The following is a 15,181-nucleotide window of genomic DNA, read 5'->3' on the forward strand; positions in this document are numbered from 1 at the left end:
GCCATTCTCCCTCTCTCATTCATTCTCTTCTCACACTCTTGAGAAGCAAGAACTCCATCTCCTTCTCCAAGCTTGAGAAGTGGAGTGCCTACTACAACAAGCTCTTGGCTATGGATGCAAATCCACACAAGAGTATGCTAATGCTTGCTTATCAATCTCTCTAATCTCCATTATGCTATGCTAAGCTATGCTACAAGATTATGAGTGATTATGTGCAAGGTGGTATTGCTTTCTCGTAGAGCTACTTCTGCTTCTCTCTCCTTCCTCACTCCTTGCCAGCTCTCCTCACCTTTCATGGTGTTTGAGGTCTTGGGATTGAGGCTCCCCTCTTACGTTTATTCTAATCATGTTTCGTGTTGTTGTTATGCTAAAGCTTGATGGGTGAGGCTTTCCATCTTCATTCCGTCAAGAAGGACCCAAGGAACACAATTTATGTATTGTAATCAAGTCTCCCGCCATGGGAGAAGCTATAATACAAATGCCTATTGGAGGAGGGGACCGGCTCCAACTAATCCGGTCCTCTATTGGTGTCAATTTCTCTAAACTCTCACTCTCTTTAACAAGTATTGTTCATGCCATGTTAATGTAATGATGTGTTAGTGTTGCTCTCTCCATCCAAGCACTCTCTCTATCTCTTTTTTATCTACACACAAAGGAATGCTCAAGGGAATGCTTTCAATGTTATTCTCTTTCCGCTACAATTCAAGATAAAGGTTAATTTCATTACATGCAGACTTGCCTTGTGATCGCAGTCGTTATTTACGCTGGGTTTGCATTCGCATAGCAATCTGATTACTTGAAGGTGCAGTAACGCTTTTGCTTTTTTTATCACGATGCATGAAGGCTCACACTGCTCAATATTGTAGCGCGCTGCAGGCTCACAGTAGTCTCAAGCTACAGACTCACAGTAAGCTCACACTGCAGGATTAGATTTCAGAAGGCTCACGCTGCAGTGTCAAATTTTATGATGCAGTATCACGATACAAAAGGCTCTATGTTGTTGTTCACTGCAGTCAACACGATACAGAAGGCTCGATGTTGTTGTTCGTTGTAGGCAGGCTCACGATACAGAAAGATGAGAGTTCCTTAAGGCTTATATACCTTGTTGCGAAATCGCTGCATGCTTTCGTTTCGTTAAGCTTTCAAGAGCGCTACATGGTTATGCTTTATTGGAACTGCCGTAAGGCAGGGTCTATAGGGAGGAAATTTGCTAGCATGGCCATAGGAGATTAGGCCAATGGGGAGTGGCCGTGTAAGGGTGTGTTTTTTGGGTGGAGGGCATGGATGTGATTTCTATTTTTGTTGGGTGTATTGGGTGCAATTTGGGCGTGGCAATTAAATTAGCAAGGGCACCTCTGCACTCAGAAATATTTCTCGAAAAATAGGGAAAAAGATCCACTTCTACGCAGCTGCTTGCCGCTTCTCCTCTCTCCCTCTCTCTCTCTCTCGTGCCATTTTCCTCCTATTGTTTTTTTTTGGGTTGCGCTTTTGGACATCGGCTACTCTGCTTCTCATCATCATCATCATCTGCTCAAGTTTGCGAGCAGCTACCCAATACCGATTACTGCATCTCCAGCCCCCCATCATGTCCTCTTCTCATTCTTTCACACTCCATTGCGCTCGAATGCTCTGTTTTCAGATGGCTCACTATCTCCATTGAAACTCCATCAACATACTCAGTTGCTCTGTTTTTGATGCTCCGGTATCTCCATTACATTTGCACCACTTTGAAAGCACTGTGTGTTTAGTTGCCTCTTTTAGCTATTTGCATATGTAGGGTTAGCTGTGTATGTACGTGTACATCTGTTGTAGATTTAGTCGGTTTAGCTCCTAGGAGCCGTGTTTGTACATATTGTGCCACTCATGTCTTTCTCTTTAGACCTTCACGGAGAAGCTCTGGTTTCCTCCATTGATTTACTTCTCAAGGTTTTCCTTACCCTCGCCCTGTCGATTTTTTTCCATTTTTGGCATATTTGCAAGTCTCCGATCATTTCAAGGAAGCTGTCCAACCAGGTAAACTGCCACCACACCTTTGCAAACCTTTTTTGCTTTTGTCGATCAGAAACTCAATTTCGTTTATCTTTTGGCCTGGGGTTTAATATCAGCATGAGAAGCAGCAACTGTCTATTGTTTGTTCATTATTTCTGCAGATTGAGTAGTAGCAACAATTTGATTGCAAGTGCAACTTGTTTTTTTCTGTTCGGATGTACTCACATTTTCTTGACTTTTTCTGTGCTTGTGTGCCTTTTGTTTTGTTTTGTTTTTTTGGGTATCTTTGTTTTTGCAGCATCTACGGGAGCAGGACAACAGATCTCAAGGTGGAGGGCTGATACTTTGCTTTGCAGGGATGTGGTCACTATGTTTAAAGAGCTTGCACCATTACTTAGATTAATATGAAGTGGGTTTGTTTCTTTATTTCTCCCCTTCTTTATGATTTTCTCATTTTTTGGTTTCCTTTTCCTGGTAGCCCCATCACTGGTTTCCTTTCATGGAAGAAGAATACAATGAAGAAACTGTTGGGGGAGATCCCCAGAGCGACATCGGCACCCCCTCATCTTGAAGAGCAAAGGACAGCTGTTAAAGACCATCATCAGCCCTCATCAGAGCAGGTATCTCAAGTGGATACCCCCTCTGATGAAATGGAAACAGTAAGACACCACCTTTGCTCTGCACAGCTTATTCAGAGCCCCTACATATGTCACTGTGGATGGGAACTCCTGCATATGATGATTTGCCACCATCATCCAATTCACGATTCCCCTTTTATGGAGGACTGTCTTCTTCTGGATACAATGCTATGGCTTTTGATAAGCATGTTAATTCCGAATCAAAGCATTCTTTCGATCTTGGTTCTACCTATATTGCCATGCCAGAACCATGTGTGTCTAATTTGACAGGTGCAGCATCAATGCACCTTGGGCATCAGAGTTCTTTGGAAAATGGAGCCTTTTTACCACTTTCTCCAGTAAGTTTTGTGCCTCCTTACTTATTAAACTTGGAAGTTTTATGCACACGGAATGCATGAGGCTGCTGCGCAGCAACAGATAGAGGAACGGGTGCTTTGGCGGCAGCAAGCAAAGGAAGAGTTTTTGCTGAGGCAGCAAAGGTTGCAAGAGAAACAAGCTCAGTTTATGCTAGCTTGCAAAGTCAGCGTGGAATTGATTCTCGAATGCAACAATCGTTTAGTACAAGCTCCTAATTTTGTGTTTGATGTTGTTCAACAACAACTCACCTCAAAGGAAACTCTTGCTGATGCCATTACACCAGAGAGGAACATATTAACCGCAGGGATCTGGGCTTTTTTTGTAATGCTATCAGGTGAGGTTCTTGAGAATCCAGGAGTTGTCGATATTTTCTTCAAGGATTCTGCACTAGAGGGGATCTGTGCCCATTTCCTCATTCTCCCATGCCAAACAGCAGGATCCCAACAAGTCATGCACGGTTGTTGTCTGAAACTACTGCGACACCTAAAGGGCCTCGAAATGGGTTGTTTACGCCTATGTGGGTAATGCCGCCCTTGGAGAAGACTTATGTGGCCAATAGTCATGCATCCAGTCACCCTGTTTCCAATGACGCCCATCTGTCTTCTTCAAATCACTTAGAGTGATGGACCATGTAGCTTTGCAAAGTGTAAATAGTCAACATCCTGTGTAAATTTTTCAACAAGTCATGCACGGTTGTACGATGCTATTATTATGGAGCAATGGAACACATGCTTACTCATCTCAAGCAGAAGTCTATGGTGGCCTGCTTTTTCCAATGTCTCTGGTGCATGGGACAGTTGTCAGCCATGTGTTTGAATCGTTTTCTATGTACATGGGGAAAATTTTGACAACTGGTCTTGTGTTCTCGTGAGGCTAATGAAAACATTGGCACTTAATTTTCTTGAAAGTTTGCCAACACCTTCTCTCTCACCCTTTCTATAAATAAAAGGACTGCTTTCTCTTCTCGTCCTCTACATTGTGCGTTTGGGATATCATTTCTTATTTTAAAAAAGCCGATTTCTTTTGACTGGATACCATGAATTACAGGGAATGTGTAATATAGACTAATGTTTCATTTTAATGGCAAAAGCAAAGCATTCAAGTGGAGAAAAAAAGGATGCACAATGTCGTGGAGGCTTTAATGAACTAGAGACTTACTCAGATACATTGAGTGTTCATAAATTTTCTTGGCGGTTCCAAATGGAAGAGGGCAACGAAAGTTAACTTCATAAATGTAGGAATATTAATGAGAACTAAAGTGGTAACATGAACGAGCAAAACTATGGAATATTAATGGGAGACTCGAATGGTAAAAAGGGAAGGGGGGGGGGGGGTGTTCACCGTTTAGAGGGATTGGGAACATTGGGGAGCTAGTTTTCAATTCCTTGAGGACTACCCAAAAAAGCTACAAGGTTAAACCAGAAAGTCACTTGACATGGTGGTAAAAAAATTCAACTGTATCACAAACTATGTGAAAATAACAAACTTGGACTGAAAGAGAACATTGGAGGCAAGCCACATTTGGGTGGAGTTTACCTCTCAAAGACAATGGCCCCTCCAACGGGTGCCCCTTGTGATACTTCTTTGTTTAATTAAACCAAGCTGTTGGTTACAATTTCTAGTGTGAGCCCGCTTACATAATCTTAGTGCTAGTGGCGCCTAGCCTTATAGGCACTTGGCCTTAAAAGCAGCTCATTTATTGGCTATTTTTACAAGTGCTCGGAAGCATACACAATGTCAATTGATATCAGTAATTGTGACCAGTGGAAAAGATGCCACTTTACAGTGTCGTACACTTGCCACGTTAGCTTTTATGCCAACAATTGTCACAAATAGGAGCATATACCAATAATAAAAAAAGATGAAAATCAATAGACTTTCAACCAAAAGAGACCAGGGAGAAGTTCGACATAGTATTGTAACAAGAAGTGTTGAGAGTTCAGGCATCTATGTGGATTCGTCTAGTCGATCCCTCTCCTAGGGACGGGTGTTAGGGAGTGAGGGCTGTTTTGTGGCTATACCCGGCCAGTGTGAGGTAGATTTCTCATGTCAGGTTGTGTCTAGCCATGTTTAGCTCGGGTTTTAGCTTGGTTCCATGGTCTTTTGGGTCCTCCAAGCTGAGAATATTATTCCCTAGCCTTATCATATTTTTCCCTCATGGGCCTCCGTTGCTCCTTTCTTGACTCTCCCAACATATCATAGATAAACTACCAATAACTACATACATAAATTCACTTTACCACATATAGATAGATTATAAAAAAGCGAAGGACAGTTGAAACAATGACTACGACTTATAGTACTATATACTATCAGTACAAAAAAAGACCATTTTTTAATACTACTTAAAACAATATAGAGCAAAAGAAATGATCCTTCTTTGCTCTAAGAGACATTGCATTCTTGGATTTTTTCAAAGTATCTTTGATTAATTTGCGAGCACAATTTGCTTCCTTGAAATATATAGCAGTATTACGAACTTACATTATTGAAGATTACAATATATCATTTAATAAACACACAAACTATTGCTCAAGACAAAGAAAATTTGTTTTACGACCATTGAAAGTAATAATTTTAATTTATACTATATATCTCACATTTTTTCCCGATCGTGTCATAATTATTAATCAATTGTGTTCAACTTCCTCTAAAATAATATCGCACCAATACAAATTTATTTGGTACTGAACATATACAAAAGTTTTTGAAAAACAATGAGCAAGTCTTTCAAATATAATATAGACTAAGACAAATAACAACAATACTCTTTTGAGCTACTACACAATAAACTTTTTAAAGTAAATACACCATCACTATTTTTTTAAAAAAACTTTGGAATGAACTAGAAAAAACCAAACAACTTCAAACAAAGTGTAGCAAAACGACGAGGAATGCTCCGTTGCTCTAATTATATCGATAAGCAATCTTTCCACGACAAAAAAAACTCAAAAAATGTACATATTGCCTCATTCATTGTACAATATGTATAAATACTACTCGTATCCCATCCTTACTTATAGACTTTGGGCTTTGCATGGCTCTATCCATATGAATATGCATCGTTGAGATGAATCCATATGCAAGATTTTTAAAATAGCAAAAACATGATAGTATCATAGCATTGAGACATCTGAAATCCAAATGAAGATTCTCAAAATGTACATGTGGATATGGTCATACAAGTGGCTCACCATTTAAATGAGGATAGCCATCTTTGTAATGTAGCAGCTATGAAGAGACAATGAAACATAAGTATCAAAGAGAAGTCCCTCCTCTTTTATAAGCATTCTCTCATACTTAAAGATGTTTGCTACAATTCTCATATAGAGTCTAGTAACAAAATCCATTTGTTTCGTGGTGCAAAGCTCAACTCTCAAAACATAGTTATAAACGTCGATTAAATCACTATCCAAGTAAAGACTTCATGGAATAGGCACAAGTGTTGACATTCAGCATGACACCTCCCAACAGAAAGCCATCTGCCATTTGAGATTGTAAACAACCAAATATGGAGTAACAAAGATTTCACAAAGCTGCCACGACCAAAGAGTCTCCCTCAAGAGATTATTGATCTTGCCATTGGGCCCATCCAGAAAATCAAACTATCATTTAGAGATACAAAGCCTTGAAAATTGGTGCCCCAAAAAAACTTAGCTACTATAGCTCACTTTTTGTTGTGCAAAAACATAGAAATCATTAGATTCATGAGTTTCAATAATTTATATGCAGAAAAGGCCCCGTACCTGAAAGATGTATCACTTTTGGTCTTTCTTTCCCACTGAAGAGAACAAGCCACAAAGTGCTTATGTATACATATCTAGTTTCCAAGTTTCCTGTTGTTCTATTGAAACTGGATTTTAAATACACTATTTTTGTCAATGATTTGCTACAATGCTTTTTGACAATGTCTTTTTTGTTCATATCATTTGAGAAATAATTATTGGCAAGGTACAGTAATTGATTATATAATTTGTGTTTTGAACTCTTTTGATGGAAACTTTATGTAACTAGTAAGATAGTTTGATGTTACAATTTGACTATGTCGGAGGCTGTGCACACCTAATTTTCCACAATATTGGAGGTACAAGTATCTTACGTCATATATTTTACGAAGTACAGCCTTCATATTGACCACTCCCAGATACACCAACCGATCCCGTGCTTGTAATAATATACTCAAGCCTAGCTGTCATTATCTAATATCTCCTTAGCATTCAGATCTTTGAATACTTTCTCTCTTGGGGCATACTTTTCAATAAGTTACTAGTGTAAATCACATTAACTGTTCAAGAATACTCATCAAAACTTTGTTCTATACCATGCATGCTTTGAATTATCACATTGTGATTGTTGGGGTATAAAGCCCAATGTGTTCGCCCAGGTAAGTGGGCGGGCCGCCAGGTATGTACACATATTCTTTTGTAAAAACCTAATAAGAACTCACTATGCTCTACACATTACAGTAGAGCGAGTTCACCATATCGTCGTGCTCTTCTTCTCGCACTCTCTCTCGTGTCACACTTCCGCTCGTACTCCTTCAAATGGTATCAGAGCTCAGATCGAGGCTCGGGGCAGCATTGCAGGAGGCTAGAGTCACCATCTCAGATTGGAGTGAAATTCGACAGGTGAAGACACAGCCCCAAATCTTGTGGGATAGCCCGAAGGTCTCGGTGTTCTCAGAATTTCATTCTGAGGTCATCTCGGCCACTGTTCGGCTTCGACAAAGTTCTGCACAGGCCATTTTCGACTACGTGGTCTCAGCGGGTGCAGATCCGACTGCAAATTTGGGGTTTCGGCCTACAACTGCAGGTGCTGAGGATATCGGCACTCCCAGAGTGTTGATTTGTGGTTGTCTACACATCGAAGGACGGCTCACAGTCCTTGGAGGCGTGTCACATACGACACGGGCGCATCTACATACAGACTGTAGGCGACATCCACTAGTTCATCAGGTAGCTTGTGTTTGCTGCTTGATATTCCAGATTTTATTCTGACATTGTAGGTATTTCCACATGGGATGTATTGTCAGAGATGATGTATGTCTGTTGAGGGTTTGCTGGTTGTGAGTCACGCAGCAAACAACTGCCGCAGCGGTTACAGCATATAGTGGGAAATTTGTGGATGTATGACTTTGTGGGAAGTCTATGTACTATCAGATTTACTGCAGCCTTTGTTGAGGGTCGAGTGAGGTTTTATTGAGCTGGGGGATTCTCGAATGTTGAGTTCCTTTCGGTGATACAGGTCTTGGAGCGATCCCTCGAGCACCCTTAGATAGGCAGCTAGGATGTATTGACTGTGAGTTAGACGGTTGGGATTGCATCTTTGCTTTATTGCCGTTGAGCCATTGTCGCAATCTATGCTTACAGGACAGTGACAGGACAGTGAGAGACAATACAGGTGCAGGACAGGTTTACCCGCAGCTTACAGTGTCAGAGAGACATTGTTTTTGAGCTGTTTTTGGTCTATTTTTTAGTACACTAGAGCCACTTTACAAAGGAGACCCTGGCGAAATTTCTGCAGAATCTGAAGCTTTCTTGGTTCATTTGACAGGTTGATATTGGTTCAGAGGTCAGTTTACAGGGGAAACTCTGCCGAATTTTTCCCAGGAAAGTAAACTATTGTGAAGCGTAGCTATGGCTGGATCACAGAACACTGCTCTTTACAATATCAAGAAGCTGGATGGAACCAATTTCCCATTGTGGAAGAAGCAAATTTGGCACGTGTTGGTACAAAAGAAGCAGATAAAACCTATAAAGCTCAAGGGGATAAAACCACAAGATATGGACGAAGATGAATGGAGCGAAATGGATGAATTGGCACTTTCTACCATTATGCTGACTTTGGCAAAATGCGTTTACTTCAATGTAGCAGACGAGATGTTGGCTTATGAAGCATGGACAAAGCTGAGTGATATTTATGAGAAGCAGAGTGCAGCTTCACAGGTATACTGGCTTAAGAAGCTTGTTGACTTGAAGATGAAAGAAGGGACACCTATGTCCAATCATCTGAATGAATTCAACACCACCTACAGTCAGTTGTCAGCTCAAGGTGTCAAGTTTGATGAACCTGTTAGAGCTATGTTCTTGTTGATCACATTGCCGGAAAGTTGGGACACTTTTTGCATAGCTTTGAGTAATTCTGCACCTCCAGATGGTTTGAACATAGCAGGTGTAGAAGGAAGTCTGCTTACGAAGAAACCAATAGAAAGACAATGGACAAAGGCAAAGGAACAGCCTTAGTTGTCAAGGGAAGGACCAAAGAAAAGTACAAAGGTGGAAAGAGAAATCAGTCTCGTAGCAAGTCCCGCAGTGCTAAAGGCAAGAGTGACATAGAATGCTACCATTGTGGCAAGAAGGGTCACATGAAAAGAGACTGCAGAGAATGGAAAGCAGAAAAAGGCAAAGAGAAAGCTAAATACCATGGTGAGAAGAACAAGTCCTCAGTGAAGATTCGAGAAATAAATGTGACAAACTGTTAACCCTCACGGCTCACAGACACCCCATCACCTACGACGGACGTGTATTATGTATTTGGTAGAGTCAGGTACTGAGCTTGTCGGACCAATAGGAAAAGGGTAAGAGTGATCGCCGATGAGAGGCGCACTCTAACTGGGACATTCAAGGGATTAGTTGGCTAAGCATGGGCGCCCAAGTGTGAATGGGGTGAGCTCATATAAAAGCCAACTAAACCTAAAATTCATTCATTCTCTCATTTGTGCAATAGAAGAGTGCTCTTGCTCCATCTCCATCTCCATCTTCTTCTTCTTCACCTCCTTGTGTGTGTGTGTATGTGAGAGAGAGAGAGAGAGAGAGAGAGCGCGATCGAGCATTGCGGCGGTGAAGCGGTTGAGCGCGACGTAGCCGCATCTCCTTCTTCTTCGCGGCGAGGAATCCTCCACTGGAGGAGCATAGAGCGGTGAGTGACACACCATTGCCCTCTTTTGAGCTTACTAGTTAAGCTAGTTGTGTGCTTGGAGCCGTCTATGGCTCGCACACAGTGTTAGGCAAGGCCCTTGCTTCGACAGTGTGGCAAGGAGCGCACATTTTTGGCGCCGTTGCCGGGGAATCGCCCTGCACTAAGCCCAAGAGGCACTTTGTGCTTCTCCTATGAGTTGTTTGTAGTAGGAAAGAAGAGGAAGAGGAAGAGGAATGTGTTGTTTTTCTGCAAGTTGTTAATTTCTGTGTTGTCTGCAAGTTCTGTGATTTCTGCATAATGTTGTGTTTTCTGTTTGCACACAGTCTTTGCACAATTAGTAGTTGTTAGCTTGTTTGCAGTGAATGAATAAGTAGGAAGGCAGTTAGCAGTTTCTGCTTGCACACAGTCTGTACACAGTTCTCTGTCAAGGTTTGCCTGCACACAGTCTTTGCACAGTAAGGTAGTGAGAGAGAAAGTAGGTGGACAGTTAGCTCACTGTCAGTAAGCAGTTAACAGATTAGTTAGTAGATTAGTTAGTGGTTAGCAGCACTGTTAGTAAGTAGATAAGGTAGTGAGCTAACTAATCTGTTAACTGCTTACTGTCAATGGGTCACCAAAATCGCGCACGGTCGTCACCCAAAAAAAAAAAAAAAAAACGAAAATATTTAAGCGTGAGTGACTGGTGGGCTACACTAAAATTTTAATCGGGATCGGGATCATTTCCCCAAGCCCAAGCCCAAGCCTCAGTCTTATGATATATACTAGACTCACTCTTATATATATACCCTACCCCCTCAAGAGGGAATGAGAGCATGTGGGGCAAGTCCTCCACTCTCCTCCCTCCTCTTCCCACTTGCACCCTTAGACTTTCTAATTTGGGCCTAGTTCCCTACTAGAAATTGACGGTTTTAGGAATTCCGAGAGCATAAAGTGACCAAATGGAGGGCTGTAAAGCACGGCATGTCCCTTTGACCGAGATGCTTGTTTTGAGCTATCATACGTTCTATTCTATAGCTGGGTCAGAAAAAAAGGACCAAAAAATCAGAAATTAAATAAATAAGAAAAGACTTGGGTTGCAAAACACCAAAAATTACTACGTGAGCAACCTTCACGGGCCCTCAATGACACTTCTAGGGGATCCAAGTCATATGAACCTACGCTCTGGACGAGTGTTAGAGCACGAGCATATTGGTAGTGCCTCCATTTACGCGGGCACCCATTATTCCTCCACTCTAGGTTCTGGACCTTCGGCCGGGACTCAAGGTAGCGCGACCCAAGATCCTCATATCGCATCTAGTGATTCTTCCTCTGACTACGAAGTCATGGAGGGGTATCCTACACCAAACCCTGATAGTTCAAGTCAAGACATGCATGCCATGGGCCCACGGCCCGGGTCCAGCGTGTTTAGCCGCTTAAAAGAGACCCTTAGTAGAGCTACTCGCTCCGAACATGCGGTTAATGAAATAAATGAAGGGAGTGGGGAAGTAAATTCGTCATTCATGCCTAAAATGGACCCTATGCTTCTTGAGAGTGTGCATGTGAATGTTCCATCCACTGCACCTCCTGATGCTTTAGGACTATCTCCCTCTGAGGTTTTACTACCCGATGGTAGGAGTCTTGCCGAAGTGCAAGAGATCGAACGCTATATGCAAGCAACAAGGGAGAGGGAAATTGAGAACCTACGAGGGCTAGAACAAAGTCGAGCCCTAAAAGAAAAGGCTCCTATGACAACAATCATGCCAGCCGAGCAACCGAGTGCTCCCAAGGTAGCAGTCACGGAGGGGCAAGCTATGGGGAGCAATAATGCTTCCACTTCGAGGGAAACCTTCAGCACGCCAGGCCTAGATGGGATATTCCTAAACGAAAATTGGGAGTATGACCTACAAGCAGAAGCTTTAACTGATCGGTACACAGGACACACCTATCATGTGGGTTGGTTAGATGTTCTACAATCCACATCGAGTGCTACTAGCATAGATGAGCAACAACAGAAAGTTTGTGATGTCCTCCATACGATTGTCGAGTTAGAAAGACAGAACACAGGATCAACATGCCTTCAACAGGCCTAATGAGATTCTTGGATACGGGAAAGGCCAACCAACCAACCCTGTCACAAATGGAGACTCCCTCAGTGAGCCCCATTGATCCTCTATATGTTGTTTCGCCAGGAGCCTCAGTACAATCTGAGCCCACAAGTGGCAGCTTTACCTTCCCAGATCTAGCTCATCTTTCTCTTAATGACAGTACGGCTACCATGCATATCCCAATGGTGAGCATGACAAGAAGTACACCATGGAGTTCATTTGTTAACACTGCACCGATGCCTAGTAGCACAGTGCCCCCAACTATACCTACATGTATGTATCAATCATGTGCACCTGTCGTACCTCAACCTCATGTAGCTCCTACACCTCCGATTATTCCAAGAGCTTACAATCCACAATGGAATTATCCAAGCTCTTATACAAGTGGAGCCATGCCATTTAATAATAACATGCCATATCAGGCAACCCATATGCCTAGGGCCACGCCTGTAAACTTTGGACCACCGTCTGGTACACTACCATACTAAATATGGGACCCAAGAGTCGCGCGTATGCCAAAGCCAAGGCCAACTCCCATCTCACATGTGGTTCCAGGAGCACATACACCCATTATACCTGCTCAAATAGGATATTTGGCAGCATTTGCCCAAACTATCGGTCACTCTATTGCGGAAAACATGCGTAGTGCACCTGATAGAGAGCCTAGGAGCAAGGCAGTTCAAGTAGCTAAGCTCACACAGAAATTCAGTGGAGACGGAGATGCTAGAAAGCATATGGAAGTATTTGAACATGTGTGCGATTCCTTGGAAGAGCACAATGAGCTACATAAGTGTAAGGCTTTGAGTTTGACCCTAAGCGGAAAGGCTGGAGATTGGTATAGAACCTTAAGAGTAGAAGAGAAAACGATCTACTCTACTCTTAGGAGACTGTTCTGAAAAGAATACATACGAGAGGGAGTACTTTGGGGTGTAGCCTCTCAGCTCCAGAAAGCCCAACGAGAAGAAGGTGAATCCGTGAGAGACTTCATTAGTCGCCTAAAGAATTTGAATTCTCGATGCAATCCAAACGAGCGATTCAACAACAACCAATTGCTCGATAGATTTATTAGGGGACTATGACATGAAAGTATCTATAATGGCCTAGTCATTAGAGGTATCACTACTTGGGAAGCAGTCACCATGAATGCAATCCAATTGGAGGATAATTTAATGATTGCAGGAGAAAGAGTGTCTGCCGACCCGAAGTCTAGTAGCTCGCAAGCATCAGGGCATGAGCCAATGAAGATAAAGCCAATCGTGAAAAAGCAAACGATATCTGAGATGACTTTGGCAGATCTCACAAAGGCCATGCAAGAAAGCCTTAGGGGTAATCGTGCTCCACAAAACACTCATATGTATCCAAGAAGGGAGCAACAATGGTGCTCAATTTGCTTGGGCCCACATACTACGAGTGAATGACCTACTTTCAGAGTAAAGTTTAACGGGACTTGTAACGAGTGTGGTAGGTATGGCCATCAAGCGAAGGATTGCATAATGCTTAAACGCATCATGGAAAATAGACCGCCTATAGCTTGGGCAGACTCACCTCGAGTTCCTGCATTGATGCCTACCCCACCCATGGAGCAACAGTTGCCATTACAGCACATGGTCCCTAGAACCCAAAATGTGGTCCAAACCACACCGTTGCCACCTCCAGTGCTAGGACCGCAACCCCCTCATCCAAGAGTTACACCTATGAACCAAATAGGTTGCGAGTCATCTAGTACTTATGTAGATTGCGAAGAGGACATAGACTCTAGTATCACCTATGGAGTCGACATGCTTGAGGAGTGTCCCATGTACTATATGGAAGACCATTGGGGACAAATCAAACCGGTATATCAAGCTACTGCGCTAGCAGCAAGAGGCCAAAACATTAATAGTTTTACCAAAAGACCATCTCTTCAGTGCTACGAATGTGGTGGACCACATCGAGTAGCTGAGTGCCCCATTAGAATGCAAAAGAATGCCGCACTAATGCAAACAAGTCAAGGGAGTGCATTGGCAATGCCAATACTCACTTGTAATCGTTGTGGCATAGATCATTTGATCGCGCAGTGTCCTAACAATCCAAATGCACCGAAAATCACACCATTAAACATAATAGAGATTGTTGATGGGACACCACCAACTATAAACATAACACCAGTGAATGCACTCACACGGTCGATGCTCCAAAAGCAAAATTACATCCTCGAAGAGAGAGATGCTGCATCCATTGGCCGAGCGAGAAAGAAGAAAACACGAAGAAAGAAATCCCTTAATGCTTCTAGCTCAAAACCTAGTTCAAAGACTAACATAGAGATAGGAGAGGATCCCGTGTATATGAATGACCTTGAGGATGACTCAGATTCAATAGAGACCACGGAGACCAAAACTGTTACTACAAAGGAAAAAGCCAGTGAGGAGGATCACGAGAGGGAATTACGACGAACACCAAAAGAGTATTCAAAGTTAAACTACCCAGTTGCGAACCCCCAAGATAAGCCACGAGAGACAAAAAATGAGGATTGCAAGAGAAAGATTGGAACCTATCCAAACCCAACAGTGGAAATTGAACGAGTCCAACAACTGAGGGGTTTGGTGGAAGAAACTCAACGAGCATTAGAACCTGAACCCAAACATATCCAGATGTCGGACACAGTGTTTCCCATACAAGTTCAACCTCACAAGAACTACAGGCCGTTAGCTATACCCAGTATCATTCGGGAAGAGAGTGAGGGTAGGACATCTGAAAGTGGACACACACCTTTCCTACTAGAGAGTGTCCACCTTTCCTACTAGAGAGAATGTTTGGTGAGGGAATGCCCGACCCCCTTGAGGAAGTGGAGTTTCCATCTTCACCATTCTCTTGTCAGGGTCCTACGTCCCACAAGATGCCATTAAATGTTGCCAAATTGATGGATTTCATGTCTTCAGAAGTTAGAACCACCATCATGTCCAAACTATATAAAGACCCCGAGCTAGTCTCAGCTCTTCGAGCCTTCCTCAATGCAGAATTACAGGCCGGATTACCACAACTTGCACATATGAACAAACCTGACTCGGTAATGAATGATGAGGAACATTTAGCACCACCATCTGACCTAGCGGGACATGAATCTGTAATTGAAGTACCCGTTAACAAGCTGGGGCAATACTTTGAAGGTGGTGAATCTAATGCTACTCTACCAATCACTACTAAACGATTAACTGT

General features: G+C 42.6%; 1 pseudogene; it reads left to right on the forward strand.

The window, feature by feature from the left end:
- Positions 1 to 1,237: 1,237 nt before the first annotated feature.
- On the forward strand, positions 1,238 to 3,607 carry LOC147446352 (uncharacterized; annotated as a pseudogene).
- The last annotated feature ends 11,574 nt before the right edge of the window (positions 3,608 to 15,181 follow it).

This window comes from Adiantum capillus-veneris, chromosome 12, assembly GCF_014529385.1.
Source record: "Adiantum capillus-veneris isolate H3 chromosome 12, ASM1452938v2, whole genome shotgun sequence".
Lineage (NCBI taxonomy): Eukaryota > Viridiplantae > Streptophyta > Polypodiopsida > Polypodiales > Pteridaceae > Adiantum > Adiantum capillus-veneris.